Raw genomic sequence first — 18598 nt, 5'->3', positions numbered from 1 at the left:
GCTGAGACCGCACCATGTATGGACCTCCTCTCCTCCCTTGTACTGCTGCCCTTACTGGTTTCCTCTAGGAGCCTCTCCTTGCCAAATTACGGGTACCCAAAAGAGTCTGCTTCCTGGGAAGCCAACCTAAGAGGGGCCTGGAAGTCAGGATGAGTGGGGTGGGCAAAACTCTCTGATTTTGAGCAGATGCAATGGACTGAAGCCAGAGCTGAAGGGAGGAAGTTTGAGCCACCAGGCAAACCCTTGAACTGGACGTTGAGGTTCCTGCTCCTACTGCCACCTGATTGAAAAGGGGAAGAAATATGGGCCTTGGCCCTACCGTGTGTCTGATGGGGATAAAGCTTTAACTTTGAGCAATATAGAACAAATACTTTTATATACTGTTCATAGCACATTCATTTACATGTAGTGAATTTCAAAGTCTGTGAAATTTTTTGCAGATAATATAGATGAGAATATTAGCTGACCCTTCTGGTACCTTTCTCTGGCCAGACACCGTACTAAATATTCAACAGGATTCTCTTCTTTCATCCTTACATCCACCCCGTGCAGAAGGTACATGATTAGAAATTAGTCCCATTTTACAGATGTGGAGGCTGAAGGAGAGACAGATTTGCCTGAATGAGCTGGGGGGCCAGGATGAAACCCAGGTCTGTGCTCTGAACTGCCCACTGCCCCACAAATAGAGATACATGAGTGTTCCATCTTTCCCCAACACATCTGTAGAATGCAGGGTATTTGCACACACACACACCCCACGGTTTATTGGAGTTGATGAGAAAGTGCTACTTGGCTGGTCTCCCCAGAGAAGCTAAGGGCAGCTCTTAGCTCCTCTCATCCTACTCCTGTGCAGGAATTTGGCCACTGTTAGTATCAGTTGATATTTCTCGTGACTTCATTTGGCATTTTCATGAGGAAACTTGGCATTACTTGGCTCTTGGATGGGCAGGTGTGTTCTGTGGGAAGGCTGAAGCAGTAGCAGCAATGGCTCCCTTTTCAGTCCGGATGTTCCAAAGTCTCTCTCCTGAGGCCAGAGTCACCATTTAAAACACCCTTAATGCTGTTTTCTTTAAAAAGAAAAAAAAAAAAAAAGGTTAACTTTTGACTCCTGGAAAGTAGTCTGTCAGGACTCTCTTGATCACGAAATGAATTTGAATTTGGTTTGGTGATTTGTGGGTCTGGATTCCCACTAACCCTGGTCTCCGTTCAGAGACCAGATGCCTGTGGAGTAAATGTCCTTGTTAGCCTTGGGTGGTGAGACCTGTGTTTTGTTCGTTGCTAGGCATGGTCCCTGCCACATCGTAGGCTCTCTAGAAGTGGTTGTTGAATTAGCAAATGAATTGATAACAGACTCAGGACAGTTGGCGTGGTTCACAGATAAGAGCCCAGACTCTGAGACTACACATCTGGATCCAAATCCCACGGTCTGTGTGACTGTGGGCGGATGACCTGATTTTTCAGTGGCTTGGTTTTCCTATCTGTACAATGGGTGTGACATCAATATACATCCTTCAAGACTGTTGGCAGGACTAAATGAGTTAGTATGTGTCAAGAACAGAGAACAAGGCCAGGCCTACAATAAGGATTCTTTCACTGAATTCCCCAGACTCTGACAACAGGGCTGGCATCAACTCTCTTCACACTTGTTGCCCTTTCCTCAAACCATCATGGAGGAAGCAAGTTTTGTTGTATCTGTATTAGCCTGAAACCCCCTCATTCTCATTCCCCACTGCAGTGTCTTTGTGTCTGGAGGTGGGGTTGGTGAACTGCTAGATCTCACTGCACAGAAAAGTGCTGAGATGCTTAAAAAATCTTCCCTGCAAGGAGCAAGGACAGGATAGACTTTGTTTTTCTTGAAGCAAAGCTGACAATTTATCATTGCCTGTCAAAACCTCCCTCAAAGGCATCCCTTCTCAAACTTTTAAAACTCTCTCCCTGTCAGCCTTGTCAGAATGACAAAGTCCAGAGTCATTCTGTAGAGAAGGGGGTGACAGGAGTGGGCTGGCGGCTGGAAGCCAGGTGCATAATGCTTTAGAGCAAGGAGGGAGGGGCAGCTGGGGCTTTCATGAAAAACAGTCTGCAAGCCACCAAAGACAGGCTGCGAAAGGTTATCACTCTGGACCACTTTAGCTCAGAGGGACAGCTTTCAATAGTCTTAGAAAGCTACCCATTTCTTTGTTTATTCAACAGATCTTTCTGAGCATGTTCCATGTGCCGAGTGCTGGGGATGCAGAGATGACCAAGACAACATCTCTGCCTGCATTGGAACTTACGTTCATTAATGTCTGCCCAACACCCACTGAAAATACTGCTCACGCAGGGAAGTTCACTGATCCATGGCAGTTCCTCAGGGATTCTCTAAAACGAAGTTGTAATGTCCAGGGTTTTTCAGCAAGTCAGCAAGAATCACTTGGCTGCTTTGGTCATGAGGAAAATGTAACAAGAGCTCTTGTTGTCATGTGTGAGTCTCAGTCCTGGTATTGGGAAGTCCAAGTCTCCAGTCAGTGTGTGCAGGACTCCATGCTTAAGAGTTAAGTCTTCACACCTCACACCCAACAGGATAGTCTCCACACACACACACACACCAGAAAATAACAAGTGTTGGCACGGATATGGAGAAATTGTAAACTTTGTGCACTGTTTGTAGGAATGTAAGATGGTGCGGCTTCTATGATAACTATGTGGAGGTTCTCAAAAAATTAAAAATAGAACTCCCATATGATCCAGCAGTCCCCACTTGTGGGTATATATCTAAAAGAATTGAAAGCAGAGTGTCAAAGAGATATTTACACACCCATGTTTATAGCAGCACTGTTCACAATAACCAAGAGGTGGAAGCCACCCAGGTGTCCATCAATAGGTGAATGGGTAAATACAATGTGGTTTATACAGACAATGGAATATCATTCAGCCTTAAAAGGGAAGGACATCCTGTCACATGCTACAACACGATGAACCTAGGGGACATTATGCTAAGTGAAAGAAGTCCGTCACAAAAGACAGAATACCATATGATTCCACTTATAGATGTGCTATCTAAAACTCAAGATCATAGAGACAGGAGAATGCATGGTAGTTTCTAGGGGCTGGGGAAGAGGGAAGGAAAAGGAAGATTGCTGTTTAATGGGTATAGTTTCAGGTTTGTAAGTTGGAAACAATCTGCAGATTTGTTTCACACCAATGTTAATATAGTAACACTGCTAAACTCTCCACTGAAAAATGGCTAAGATACTAAATTATGTGTGTGTGTGTGTGTGTGTACACATACATACATACATATATAAAATCTAATTTTTTAAAACACATTTAAAAAAAGAGAATCTTCCAGTGGCCAAGGGCTATGGCTGCTGCTGCCTGGACCCAAGAAGAGGAGTGCCAGGTGTGTGTGTGTGTGTGTGTGTGTGTGTGTGTGTGTGTGTGTGTGTGTGTGTGTGTGTGTGTGTGTGAGGAGGAAGAGGAGTGCCAGGTGTGTGTGTGTGTGTGTGTGTGTGTGTAGGGGGCAGTGAGGGTGGTGGATGGAGCAGTCCTACATCCTGCTCCAAAGGTCCTGAAAGTCCAAATAACCTGGTCACTGGAGAGTCTGGTGACTATTTTTACCTGGACAAGGTCAAGGTCACCAGAGGAAGTGAACTGGGCTAAGTGACTGGCACTTTTCCCTGCCAGGTCTCCAAGGTCCCCAAATTTTTATCACAGGAGAGGAAATAGAATACAGAGCAGGGAGAACTTTCAGGAGTTCAATTCCCAACTCTGCCTCTTGCTTAGGTATGTAGCTTTTTTAGCAAGGTATCTGAGCTCTCAAGTACCTCAGTTTCCTCATCTGTAAAATGGGGACAGTAAAGGTAGATCATTGGCATGAGGACTAAAAAGTCATCCTGTGAAGCCCTCAGCATTTTGTCCAAGGTGCTGTGTTAGTGTTTAGAAAGCTCCAGTCTTCTTGACAGGGTTGAAGTGAGTATGGGAGAATTCACGTTGCAGTAAAGAACTGGGCATCTGGATGGAAATGCATTCAGTGGGAAAAAAATGTGGCTACTTCCGGCCAGGATAAACTGATGGCCTGAGCCAGCAGGTCCCAGGTCAGAAGTCAGAGTAGCCTTGTGTGCTCTCCAGAGCTATTTTGCTCAGCTTGGAAGGCTGCAAGGCCAGCCTTGGAGCTTGGGATGACAGTAGGATGAGGGACGGCTGGCACCTCCCCAACAATCTGTCCCCAGGCTTGTTTCATTTTCCTTCTCTGCTCACCCACACTGGGTGGGAGGAGGCAGCCCAGGTGTGTGGGGGGTGATAGGCCGCATGTGCAGGAAGCTGTGGGCACCTCAGGCGGGGCCCTGGAACACACTCCAGTTCTGGGGCCTGGCGCCTCCCATCCAGGCTCCTCTGAAGAGTCACCCAGACCAACTCCTGAGGATATGTTTTAAAACCGGTTCTTCCAGCCATTAACCCTGCAACTCCTGACAAAACACACACCCAGGCAGAGCCAATTAGGGTGGGACGGTAGATCAGGACTCTAGGAATTTGGTGCCAGCCTCCCCTGCAGGTCACTCAGGGGTTGGGGCCCTGCCAGCCCTTGGCATCATCAGCTCAGAGCTGGGCAGCAAGCAGGCACCACCTCCATCCATGCCTGCTTGCACGGAGCCCCACTCCCTTTGGGCTGCTATGGGAGTACATCCTCTGGTCTTGGGGCACCTGGGAGCCCTGCAGGGTAACCACTTTGTAATCCTAAAACTGACACTGAAGGATGCCAGTGAAAGATGGCTTCTTGAACTTTCTCCGTCTATGGAGCCAGGCACTTTACACTCGTTATCTCTATCCTCACACCCATTCTGTGGGGAGGGTACAATTATTTATTCCCATTTTTCAGATGAGAAAACTGAGACTTAGAAGTAGTAAGATGCTTGTTTAAGGTCCCCAGTCTTTAAGTGACGGAACTGGTATTTAAACCCAGGTCTATCAGACTCCGAACACTACTTATATCTTTTTCCCCTTTCCACCTCACACTAAAGATAAAATGGTCCACCTTAGCTAGTATATTTGGCTCTGCCTATCACACTTATAGGCAACTGCTAGTGTTCAGTGTTGAGGCTAAAAGTGGTTAGTAATGATGTTAAACAGTCGAAAACCTTAAAACCTCTTACCTAAAATAGGATCAGATCACTCTTTTTTTTCCCCAAAATTCTCCAGTGATTTCTCTACTTACCAGATGAAGTTTAAACTCTTGAGCTTGCAATACAAAGCACCACAGAGAAGACGATAAAATGCCAAAACCCTGTTGCTCTTTTCTCTTTCAAAAGTAATCTTCAGTCTGGAGAGAAAAAAAAAATAGCTCTGCTAAGTTGGGATTGGAGCCCAAGGTTGGTGAGAACATGCCCGAGGAGCAGGAGAAGGTTGGAAGGGAGCCCCAGTGCCCTTCCCCAACCAGAACACCCAGCCCCAGGCCAGGCTTCAAAGAGTGAAGGGCTTAGCTTTCTCCAAGGCTGTTGTTAATCTTTCACAGACAGAGCAAAGGGGAGAGAGCTCCAGGGCTGGGCAAGACCCCTAGTTTTCCAAAAGGAGGACACTTTAGATTCTGTATACTGCATACCCACAGGTATGAGGGAACCCCAGAGAAACTGCAGTGTATGCCATTGAGCAAATGGTTTGTGCCTGTTAACAATGGAAGCACAGATCCCTAAAGAGCTACAGGGTCCACTTGAAACAAACCAGGTCTCTTCTAATAGGGCTGCTGAGCTGGTTGATCAGGGAAGTGCTGATGATGTGGTGTATATCTGGATTTCAGCAAGCCAGCTGATAATGTCTCCCGTGACTTCCTCATAGTCAAAATTGGCCAGTTGTGAGCTAGAGGTGCTTTTATTTGGAAGACTGCATAGCTGATTAAGGGCTTTGTGCATAGCTCAGTTGGTAAAGCATCTACCTGCAATGCGGGAGACATGGGTTCGATTCCTGGGTCAGGTAGATCCCCTGGAGAAGGAAATGGCAACCCACTCCAGTATTCTTGCCTGGAAAATCCCACGGACAGAGGAGCTTGGCAGGCTATAGTCCATGGGGTCCCAAGATTCGGACATGACTTAGCGCTATCTTTTTTTTTTTTTTAGCTGATTAAACATGTAACCTGGGCAATGCTGACTGATGGTGACTCCAAGGAGGTCTGTAGTGGTGGGCACCAAGTCTCTGGCCCGAGCCTGCTATTCTGGGTATTTTTATCAATAACATCAAGGGCAGATGATGCAGCACTGGGAGAGATCATTAGCAATTTAGATGCAGAAATAGGACCCAGGCAGACTGAAGTAATGGGCAGGATCTAATAGTTTGAGACTCATTTGGAATAAGTAGAAAGTTCTGGACTTTGGTTTAACAAATCTATGACATGAAAGGTGAAAAGGACCCAGGGTTTTGGTGAACTGAAAATTCCATTGAGTTCATAGGAATCAAGCCATGGTAAGGAGCTCACAGCTCCCCTCTGCCATCAGGGTGCTCTGTCCATAGGATCAGATCCACATGTGATCTGGCCACCATCACTGGACAGGGTCTGGAATGTTCTGTGTTTTTGCACACTTCCACATCTCTGCACGCACTGTCCCCTCTCCCTGCCCCTCTAGATCACCTGATGGACTCCTAGTCACTCTTCAAGACCCAGATCAGCAGCTCTGCCTGAGTGGAGCCTCTCAGGGCCCTGAGGACTCAGTCACAGAGTCCTCGCTCTTCTGTGCCCCCTCACTCAGCACATTTCACTCCGGTGACCAGTTCTCCTGCTGCCTCCTTCACGGGACTGTGCACTCCCTGAGGGCCAGGGCTCTCTCATGCCCAACAGATATTTGCAGAGAAGGTCTGGCTGTCTCCAAAGTTAACCCTGTCTTCTGCTGTGCTTGTATAGGGGTGACGGGCAGAAAGGATTTCCTAATTCTGCTCACACGGCGCAGTTTGGACAACTTGAATGTGGATTTCAGTTCTGGGTCCATCACTTCAAAGGAGACAATGAAACAGGATGGAGGGATCCCACTGAGGAGCAAGCTGGGTGGTCAGGAGAGCAGAAGCTCTGCCACATGAGGAAAAGCAAAAAGATGGTCATGTTCAGCCAGGAAAAGAGAAGGCTTAGATGAGGATGCAAAAACTGTCTTTTTAAATGTGCAGGAGAATGACAGCAAGTGGTCTCTCTCTGTCCAGGGAGGGAGTGGGGAGTAGGGAGGTCAGAGTCTTCTCCAGGTACTCACAGAGTTATCACAGAGTAGGTTGTAGGATAGGACATGGATAAGAGCGAGACTTGAGACTCCTGAGCCTGAATCCCAGCTGTGCCTTGGGCAAGTTGCCTCATCTCTTTGTCTGTTTCCTCATCTGTGAAATGGGATAATAACATTACCCAACTCATAGTAGGATTAAATGTGGCAATACATGATATATGTTTAGAACAATGTCTGCCATATTCCATAAATGTTAGCATAAAAAACCAGTGCTGTTCCCCAAAGCCAAAGGGAGTTCTCTCTAGAGGACTGCAGACACCAGACTCAGAATCGTCGATCCTACTGCTCTGCCTGGGTATAGAGCCCTTGTTCTTCCTTGGTCTGTGAGCTTCTGTGGGTCTGAGCCCACCTCCTCTTCCCTCTTTGCCTATAGAATCCCATACTATCAGAGCCCAACTTGTGCTTAAAGAACCAATCCACTCTGGCCCAGGCACACCCTTAACACGTATAGGGGCTGTAGTATAAATGACAGCCCCCAATACATGAAACTTACAAATCAAGCTAACACCTGCTGAATAGAACATGTTCTAGCCTCAATTCTCAAAAGGTATACTTTCATAACCACCTGGAAGGCCACATCTTCTTTATCCATTCATTGGTCAATGGACATTTAGGTTGCTTCCATGTCTTGTCTATTTTAAGTAGCACTGCAGTGAATATCAGAGAAGGCAATGGCAACCCACTCCGGTACTCTTGCCTGGAAAATCCCATGGGCAGAGGAGTCTGGTGGGCTGCAGTCCATGGAGTTGCGAAGAGTTGGATACGACTGAGCGACTTCACTTTCACTTTTCACTTTCATGCATTGGAGAAGGAAATGGCAGCCCACTCCCGTATTCTTGCCTGGAGAATCCCAGGGATGGGGGAGCCTGGTGGGCTGCCGTCTATGGGGTCGCACAGAGTCGGACACGACTGAAATGACTTAGCAGCAGCAGCAGCAGCAGCAGTGAATATGTACTTGTATCTTTGCAAGTTAGAGTTTTTGTCTTTTCCAGATATACGCTCAGGAGTGGGATTGCTGAGTCATAGGGTAACTCTATTTTTAGCTTTTTAAGAGTCCTCTATACAGTTCTCCACGGTGGCTACCCCAATTTACCTTCCCATCAACAAGTGTAGGAGGGTTCCTTTTCCTCCACACCCTCTCAGCATTTATTACTTGTACACTTTTAGATGATGGCCATTCTTACCAGTGTGAAGTGGTACCTCATTGTAGTTTTGATTTGCATTTCTCTAATAATTAGTGATGTCGTACATCTTTTCATATGCTTTTTGGCCACCTGTATGTCTTCTTTGGAGAAAAATCTATTTAGGTCTTTAGCCCATTAAAATTTTTTAAAAATTTACTTATTTTTTAATTGAAGGATAATTGCTTTACAGAGTTTTGTTGTTTTCTGTCAAACATCAACATGGATCAGCCATAGGTGTACATATGTCCCCTCCCTTCTGAACCTCCCTCCCATCTCCCTCCCCATCCCACCCCTCTAGGTTGTCACAGAGCCCCTGTTTGAGTTCCCTGAGACATACAGCAAATTCCCATTGGCTGTCTATCTTACATATGGTAATATAAGTTTCCAAGTTACTCTCTCCATACATCTCACCCTCTCTTCCCTTCTCTCCATGTCCATAAGTCTGTTCTCTACGTCTGTTTCTCCATTGCTGCCTTGCAAATAAATTAATCAGTACCATCTTTCTAGATTCCATATATATGCATTAGTATACAATATTTATATTTCTCTTTCTGACTTACCTCACTCTGTGTAATAGGTTCTAGGCTTATCCACCTCATTAGAACTAACTCAATGTGTTCCTATTTATAGCTAAGTAATATTCCGTTGTGTATACATACCACAACTTCTTTATCCATTAATCTGTCAATGACATATAGGTTGCTTCCATGTTCTCAGTCCAGTTCAATTGCTCAGTCGTGTCCAACTCTTTGCGACCCCATGAATCACAGCATGCCAGGCCTTCCTGTCCATCACCAACTCCCAGAGTTTACTCAAACTCATGCCCATTGAGTCGGTGATGCCATCCAGCCATCTCATCCTCTGTCGTCCCCTTCTCCTCCTGCCCCCAATCCCTCCCAGCATCAGGGTCTTTCCCAATGAGTCAACTCTTCGCATGAGGTGGCCAAAGTATTGGAGTTTCAGCTTCAGCATCAGTCCTTCCAATGAACACCCAGGACTTATCTCCTTTAGGATGGACTGGTTGGATCTCCTTGCAGTCCAAGGGACTCTTAAGAGTCTTCTCCAACACCATAGTTCAAAAGCATCAATTTTTCGGCACTCAGCTTTCTTCACAATTCAACTCTCACATCCATACATGACTACTGGAAAAACCATAGCCTTGACCAGACGGACTTTTGTTGGCAAAATAATGTCTCTGCTTTTTAATATGCTATCTAGGTTGGTCATAACTTTCCTTCCAAGGAGTAAGTGTCTTTTAATTTCATGGCTGCAGTCACTAGCTATTGTAAATAGTGCTGCAATGAACATTGGGGTACATGTGTCTTTTTCAACTTTGGTTTCCTCAGGGTATATGCCTAGGAGTGGGATTACTGGGTTGTATGGTGGTTTTATTCCTAGTTTTTTTAAGGAATCTCCATACCATCTTCCATAGTTTCTGCCCATTTTTTGATTGGGTTGTTTGTTTGTTTTTGATATGAGTTATATGAGCTGCTTGTATATTTTGGAAATTGAGCCCACATTAGTTGCATCCTTTGCAATTATTTTCTCCCAATTCATAGGTTGTCTTTTTGCTTTATTTATGGCTTCCTTTGCTGTGCAAAAGTTTATAAACTTGATTAAGTCCCATTTGTTTCTTTTTGCTTTTATTTTCATTTCCCTAGGGGATGAATCTGAAAAGATACTGCTGCTCTTTATGTCAAAGAGTCTTTTGTTTATGTTTTCATGTAGGAGTTTTATAGTATCTGGTCTAACATGAAGATCTTAATCCATTTTGAGTTTACTCTTGTACATAGTGTTAGATAACATTCTAATTTCATTTTTTTACATGTAGCTGTTCAGTTTTCCCAGCAACATGTATTGAAGAGACATCTTTTTTTCCTTTGTATCCTTGCCTGCTTTGTCATAGATTAATTGACCATAGCATGTGGGTTTATTTCTGGGCTTTCTATCCTGTTCTGTTGATCTATATGAATATTTTTGTGCCAGTACCACACTGTTTTGATCACTATAGCTTTGTGGTATAGTCTGAAGTCAGGGAACCTGATTCTTCCAGCTGCATTTACCTTTCACAAGATTGCTTTGGCTATTTGGGGTCTTTGGTGTTTCCATACTGTTATCTTTTTAATATGCCTTCCTGCCTTCTGGAAATACTTCTTGGACAACTGTATTGGGAAACATTAGACACACTGTGGGAAGCCAGTGGAAGGAGAGTTCTGGGGGTGAGAAGGACTCTGGCCTTTGAAAATTACGCCAGCAGCCACTCCTTATTGCTGCTGCTGCTAAGTCACTTCAGTCGTGCCTGACTCTGTGCGACCCCATAGATGGCAGCCCACCAGGCTCCCCCATCCCTGGGATTCTCCAGGCAAGAATACTGGATTGGGTTGCCATTTCCTTCCCCAGTGCATGAAAGTGAAAAGTGAAAGTGAAGTCGCTCAGTCGTGTCCGACTCTTCGCGACCCCATGGACTGCAGCCTACCAGGCTTCTCCGTCCATGGGATTTTCCAGGCAAGAGTACCAGAGTGGGGTGCCATTGCCTTCTCCCTCCTTATTGCTAGAGAGCCCTAAATAAATATAACTTTAAAACTCTTGTCGTAAGTATTTTCAGAAAATCTAAATAGAAAGAATTCTCAGAGTCCACACCAGACTGCCATTCAGACTTCTAGAAATAGATTTAGATTGTTAGACTTAATCGAAAGCTGGGTAAGGCCAAAAGGAAATGCTTAATGCAAATAAATCCTTCCTTCTCGTTTTTGTCCTTCAGTTCTCTATTAAAACTTTAAACCAATGTCTCCCAGCCAGTGCTGTTACATCGCAAGTTAGATTGGGTGATTTGTTCCCAAGGCAAAGAAACCTGGTCTTTTCCCAATTCATGGGGTGGGGTGGGAAAGGTGGAGATGGTGGCAAATTAGGGTCATGGTATAGTTTTCCTCAATTTTAAGAATTTTTATATTTAGATTTTCTTTAAAATAACCTGAAACACTTCTATGGACTGGAATCTAGGCTCTAATGTGAAGTGTGATCTGATTTATTGTTGATTTTACTTATGAATAATTGAAAGTGTGCCACAAAGTGGCAGGACTCCAATCTTTTTGCCCTTAAAACAAACTGCTGCCCTGTAGAAGGGTGTTGAGATCCCAGCTATGTACCACTCAGATATTGGTCCAGGAGGGGAGACACTGTGAGATGTGGTTATGGTGACCCTCAGCTTCCAAACTCAGTCAGCCCCAACTCGTCTGACCCTCCATTTACACTGCAACACACCAGACCTGGAGATCTCCCAGCCCTGATCTTGGTTCAGAAAACGTTGTTGCCCCAGGCAACAGAACTTGCTCCAGGTAGAATGACCCACATACATCTGAGAGGACATTGTTCTGGAATGACCCGGCATTATAGAAAGGATTTAAGAAGTGTTTTCCTTGCCTGAATATATGGAGAGAGACTCTGCCACTGGTGAATAAAGTCTTCTTTCTCTCTAGCACTCCTTGAACGAACCCAAAAGGCAGTCAAGACCTATGAGTGGAGTGTTAAAGCTGTTCAGTTTCACCTTCTGAGCTTGGTCATGGCTGGGAGTCTGTGTAGGTCCATAGTTAAGGAGTGGAGCAGGGGACACCAACTCCAATTCAGGATGGAGAATCCCTGAACATTTCCCCTGGAGCCTGAGGTTGCCCACCCAGTGTTTGCTGATGACCTCCTGCGTAGAAGAAGATGGCTTTCATCAAATTGTCACAAGGGACATATCTTGCTATGTGCTTTGCTAAGGACAAAATCAACTCCCTGGGAATCAATAGCTGGTGGCATTTGAAGATCCCATCCCAACCCCCACCTCATTACTCCAGGTCACCACGTTCAATATTTGCATCACAGGCAGAGAGGGGTTAATGGGATCCACATCTATCCTGTAGGTGATTGTCTTTTATCAATTCTAATAAGTCACCAGTATTGGCAGATTGCAGGCCAGTTTTTCGGAACAGCCAATATTTAATAGACTGCCTTAGATGATTAAGTGAAATGATTTCTTGGAGCAGTCCCAGATGTAGCTCTAAAAGTTGTCTCAGCTAATTATCTCAAAAGCAGAGAATCATAAAGCCCCTTGCAGTTTAAAGATGATTTCTGCCAAGATTAGGGATTCTAAATCTAGGCTCTCCATGCCCAGAAGGTCTATGGTGAGTCCCCAATGGAACAGTGAGCAACTTAGGTTTACATAAAGTTGTGTGCATTTATTGCCATGTTCATCAAATTGCCAAATGGATCCAGGACACCCTACAGAGGCTAAAACTGTCAACCTGGATTTTGGGTGCTATTTGTTTTACAGGTCCATTTCTACAGTCTCCCAATTAATTTTTCATTTTGATCTCTGCTTTTATCCTCTTACTCAGGGTGGCCTTTATAAATGGACCATTGTACCAAAAAAAAGCTACTAGCTGATTTATCAAACTGTTTTTGCAGCTAAGAAAGAAACTGTATCTTTTTTTGTGGGGAAGCTAACACCTCTGCCGCCAGTTCCTCCCCTCCTTGCCCGACATTAAGATATTCAAATCTAAACCTGGAATAATGTGGCCATGTTCAGCATCTTCAAAATAAAGGCAAACCTGAGTTCCCCCCTCCACCCACAGATTATATTTAAGGTCAGATTTCCAAACATCTGAGGACAGTGTCTGTCTGTCTCAGTGGGATTACTAAATTACACTTGGCTTCCTGTGATGAGATGTTTTCCTCCCCACACCCTGGCAATTACTTGCCAATTAATACAATTGAGTAACCACCTTATGACAATTTTTCATTCTGAATGTCAGGTTAACATTTTCCTTACTCTCCTCGACCCACGATTTCCTAAATTTTCAAGGCTTGGGCTGTCTCCCTTTCCCTTCTCGTTCAGCTTAAAACTGGGCGGGACTAGGGGTTGTTGTTGATCAGTCACTAAGTCGTGTCCAGTTAGTGACCCCTTGAGCTGCAGCACATCAGGCCCCCCTGTCCTTCACTGTCTCCCTGAGTTTGCTCAGGTTCACATCCATTGAGTTGGTGATGCTATCTAACTATCGCATCCTCTGCTGTCCCGTTCTCCTTTTGCCTTCAGTCTTTCCCCAGCATCAGGGTCTTTTCCAATGAGTCATCTCTTCGCATCACATGACCAGAGTATTGTAACTTCAGCTTCAACATCAGTCCTTCTAATGAATATTCAGGGTTAATTTTCTTTAGGATTGACTTGTTCGATCTCTTTGCAGTCCAAGGGACTCTCAAGAATCTTCTCTTGCACCCCAATTTGAAAGCATCAATTCTTCAGCGCTCAGCCTTCTTTATGGTCCAACTCTCATATCTATACATGACTATTGGGAAAACCATAGCTTTGACTACACGTACCTTTGCTGGAAAAGTGATTTCTCTGCTTTTTAATATGCTGTCTAGGTTTGTCATAGCTTTCCTTCCAAGGAGCAAGCATCTTTTAATTTCAGGACTAAGAGTAGTGAATATTCATGTGAACATCTGAGTGAAGGATCTCTACCTACTTCCTTTCTAAATGCACCAGTAAGAAAGAGGGAGCTAAGGACGACAAGGGCTGCACAGAAAGCCTTCCAGATCTGCAGGCTGGCGTGTTTGTGATCCCTGATTATCTCCTGGCGCTATCTGGTGTCTGCAGAAAACAAAACCCTCTTGTTCAGGAGTTCTTTACCACCTACGCTTCGTTCCCCTCCAAGGCCCACCTGGAAGGGAAGTGAGGTGGGGGTGAGTCAGCAGCACCTGCATGGTGCCGTCTTCCTGGAGGAACTTGCACCTGCATCTCTGTGCATCTTTCTCTTAGTGACTGGCTCACCTCAGGTGGACGCAGGCAGCCATGATGACCTGCTACCCTAGTGCCAGAAGGCAGAACTCCTGTTCTTACTCTACCACTAGCTATGTGACCCTGGACAAGTAACTTAACTGCCTTCCCCTGCTGTCAAATGGAGACCATGATGTCAACATTACAGGGGTGTTGAGATGATTAACCTGGGGGAAATGTAAAAGTGGTTAACATTCTATGTTATGTTTCTTCTCATTCATGAACTGGGGATAATACTACCTAAAAATATATAATATAATCCTACTAAGTAATAGCCTACTAAGGGTTGAGCTCTGTGGAAGGCTGCAGGGAGTAAATATGTCTGAATATATATTTTTTTAATGTTTGATTAAGATGTTAAAACCTTCGAGATTTGATGCTACAAAGGCATGAGTAAAACTACAGCAGGCTTTCCTAAAGTGTGTCCTTTTGGGTGAAAAAAAAAAAAAAGCTAATTGAAAAAGGGCCCTGAAGTCAAATGTTTGGAAAACTCTGTGGCCAGTATATTCCTTTTAGGGGTTCACATCACATTAGTATCTTAAAGTGATTTAAAAAGGATGTTTATGATAAACTTGGTATTTGCACATTTATTTGATCACTTAAGAAAATGGACACTTCTATTTATGTCACACTGTTTATATCCCAGATTCGATGTAACACACTTTGAGAAATGTTAAATTACCCTATTCCTAATGTAACCTAGCCAAGGATTGGATGATACCAATTGCTGCGATAATTTTAGAGATAAATTTTAAACTGAATTGGAAATTCAAAATAGGGGTTTCTGTGACTATACACTTAGTCATCAGAAATTTTTTAACCTATGATTGAGAAAGATTGACTTCTTGCAAAGGATAGGTTCTGAATCTTCTGGATTCAGAGATACCTGCCTCTTGTTTAACCAAAAAACATCATCATCTTTGATGCATATGTTTAAAATCTAATATATCTGATAGAATCATCAAGGCACACAAGAAGGAAGTAGAGAAACCTTTATCCAGACATTCACATATTTTTTGCCACCTCAGCTGAAGCTGGGTTGGGATGTTTGTTTTGTCTCACAGCGGTGCACACTTTATCTTTACCCAAGGACAAATGCCTCCAGAGTTTCACATCCAACAACATATGTAAGAGTGTCTGTTGTTTATACACGCTCCCTACTACGCATGTATTTTTCTTTTTAATTCTCAGCACAACCTTTCAAGGAAGGTATTTCTTCTGTCTTATAGTTAGAAGACTGAGACTAAAGTTGTTAGGTTAACCTGCTTGTAGTAAGATGTAGAACTGAGTTTCAAAGGCCAGGTTGGCTCTCTGAAATGCTTGTATTCTTTCTGATTCTTTTATCACCTTCACTCCTCTTCCCCAAGATGCCTGAAGGTTTCTATGGTGGCAGGATATCATCCTTCACACCTTTTCTTACCTCCATAAAGTTACATCTGTCTTAGTGCTATAGACCAAATGTTTGTGGCTCTCTACAACTCATATGTTGAAATCTAATCCCCAGTGTGATGGTATTAGCATTTGGGGCTTCTGGGAGGGGACGAGGTCATAAGGGTGGAGGCCTCATAAACAGGATTAGTACCCTTCTAAAAGAGGCCCCAGAGAACTCTCTAATCCCTTCTGCCATGTGAAGACACAGGGGAGTACACAGCTGTGAACCAGAAAGTGAGCCCTCACCAGACGTTCATCTGATGATGACTTGATCTTGGACTTCCCAGCCTACAATGCTGTGAGGAATAACTTCTGCTATTTAGTAGCCGCCCAAACTCTGGCATTTTGATATAGCAGCATGAATGGACTAAGACAATTAGGAGGAAAAATCATCTGATCACGTTAATCAACACAGAAAAAAACATTTGGTAAAATGCAGTGTCCATTCATGATAAAAGCCCTCAGCAACTAGAAACTTCAAGTTCATAAGAATATCTACAGAAAACCCAATAACTAACATCTTAATGGTGAAAGATTAGACTTTTCCCCCGAAGATCAGAAACCAGCCAAGGATGCCTGCTTTCACTTCTATTCAGTGTTGTATTAGAGGTCCTAGCCATTGAAATCAGGCATGAAAAGAAATAAAAGGCATAAAGATCAAGAAAGAGCAAATAAGATTTTTCTGGTGGCCTAGTGGCTAAGAATCCCCCTGCCAAGGCAGGGGACATGAGTCCAATCTCTGGTCAGGAAAGATCTCATATGCGGCAGGGCAACGATGCCTGTGTGCCACAACTACTGAGCCTGCGCTCTAGACCCGTGCTTCCAAGGGAAGCCACTGCAATGAGAAGCCCAAACAACACAACTAGAGAGCAACCCCCTCACCAAAACCAGGGAAAACTCGAGCACAGCAACAAGACCCAGTGCAGCCAAAAATTAATTAATTAAAAAATATATTTTAAAAAGTAAATAAAATTGTCCCTACTTACAGATATTATGATTGCTTATATATAGAATCCCAAAGAATTCACAAAATAAGAACTAGTAAGTGAATTTAGTACAGTTGTACAACACAAAATTAGTATAAGAAAATCAATTATATTCTTATACACTAGCAGCAAAAAATTTGAAAATGAGATTTTAAAAAGCAATTCCTTTTATAATAGGGTCACAAAACATAAAATAGTTATAAATATAACTAATGAAAAATGTTCAAGCCTTCCATGCTGAGAACTATAGATCATCACTGAGAAATTAAAAATGTATAATGAAATGGAAAACTACACTGTGTTCATTGATTGGAAGACTCAATATTCTCCTTAAATTGATCTACAGATTCACCATATTCTCAATCAAAATCCCAGGAAGATCATTTGTAAAGACTGACAAGGTTATTCTAAAAAGTATATTAAGCTGTAAAGACATAGAATAACCAAAGCTAACTTGAAAAACAAAAGTTGGAGGACTTACTCTGATTTTAGGACATTATATAGCTATAGTAATTAGGACAGTCAAGTGCAACTACTTGGAAAAATAGTTTCATATTCTCTTAAAAAATTAAATATCCATCTGCCAAATGACCTGGCCATTCTACTCCCAAGTAGAGAAATAAAAGAGAAGTGAAAGGAGAGAAACAAAAACGTGTTCACAGAAGGCTTGTACACAAATGTCCATAGAAGCCTTATCTGAAATGATTCCAAATGGGTAATAACCCAAATGTCCATGATAGGTAAATGGATAAAGAAATTGTGGCATATTATATAATGGTATGTATGCTGCTGTGTTAACGCTTAGATACTCAGTCGTGTCCGACTCTTTGCGACCCATGGACTGTAGTTCTCCAGGCTCCTCTGTCCATGGGATTCTCCAGGCAAGAATACTGAAGTGGATTGCCATGCCTTCCTCCATGGGATCTTCCGAACCCAGGTCTTCCGCATTGCAGGCAGATTCTTTACTGTCTGAGCCACGAGGGAAGCCCATAATGGTATATATGGCTCTTAGCAAAAAAAAAAAAAAAAAAAACACGAACAATCACTACACGCACAAACATGGATGAACCTTAAAATAATTATGCTGACTGAAAGAAGTCAGTTACCTCCTCCTAAAAATACAAACAGTATGTTTTCATTTATTAAAGTTTTTGAACATGTACCCCAAGCTGTCGTGACAGAAAGATCAGTGGCTGCCTCAGAATGGAGGTAGAGAAAGGAATAGATGACACAGAGGCACAAGGAAACTTTTGGGGGCTATAGAAATCAATGTTCATTATTTTGATTGAGGTGGTAGTTGCATGGGGTAAACATTTGCCTAAACTCAGCAAGTTTTATAATTGTGATTTTTGCAGTTTATTGAATGTCAATTACCTTAGTAAAGTTGAAAAGATCACACCTGTCCTGGCCCATGTATTCAGAGCTTTTTCGTAGTTTCCTAAGAATGATATCATATTAAATAACTGAGGGACTTTTGAGAACTTGAAGAAGGACCATTAAAGGCAGGAAATTCTGTCAAGAAAATTAGACTCATTTTCTTTTTAAAAAGCATTCTTGGTGTGGGAGAGCAAAGGAGCGTGCTGACACCTGTTGCAGGGAATTTAGCAGGCCTTGCTGGGCTCTCATGGTGCCTGGTGAACAAGACCTGGAGGTGCGGAGGTGCACGGACTGCATGAAGATGTGGGTGGATGGCGTTGGGAGGTTGAATGACCCAGATGATGTGGATGAAGGACCTGACATCACCCAGAAGAGTAGTGTTTGCTGACAGCCATCTGCCACTGCTTGGCATTTTCATCAGTGACTTACATGAGAACATACATTATATGCTTGTTTAATATACATTCAGCAAGAAATCGATTGAGGCCTACAGTGTAACAGGCACTGAGCTGGCCCTGCACAGACTGATCTTGGGAGGAGACTCCTGGGCCACCTGGACCTGAAACAAGAAAGAAA

General features: G+C 43.5%; 1 long non-coding RNA gene across 1 annotated transcript; it reads right to left on the bottom strand.

Moving 5' to 3' along the window:
• Positions 1-456: 456 nt before the first annotated feature.
• LOC122685571 lies at positions 457-7320 on the bottom strand. Its single transcript, XR_006338449.1, has 3 exons — positions 7203-7320; positions 5192-5296; positions 457-1067 (listed from the first exon to the last, which is right to left on the bottom strand). It is a non-coding gene; the product is annotated as an uncharacterized LOC122685571 (long non-coding RNA).
• Positions 7321-18598: the final 11278 nt, after the last annotated feature.

Source organism: Cervus elaphus, chromosome 28 (assembly GCF_910594005.1).
Source record: "Cervus elaphus chromosome 28, mCerEla1.1, whole genome shotgun sequence".
In the NCBI taxonomy this organism is placed as follows: domain Eukaryota; kingdom Metazoa; phylum Chordata; class Mammalia; order Artiodactyla; family Cervidae; genus Cervus; species Cervus elaphus.
The sequence above is the reverse complement of the archived record's forward strand: the minus strand, read 5'-3'. Positions and strand labels throughout refer to the sequence as shown.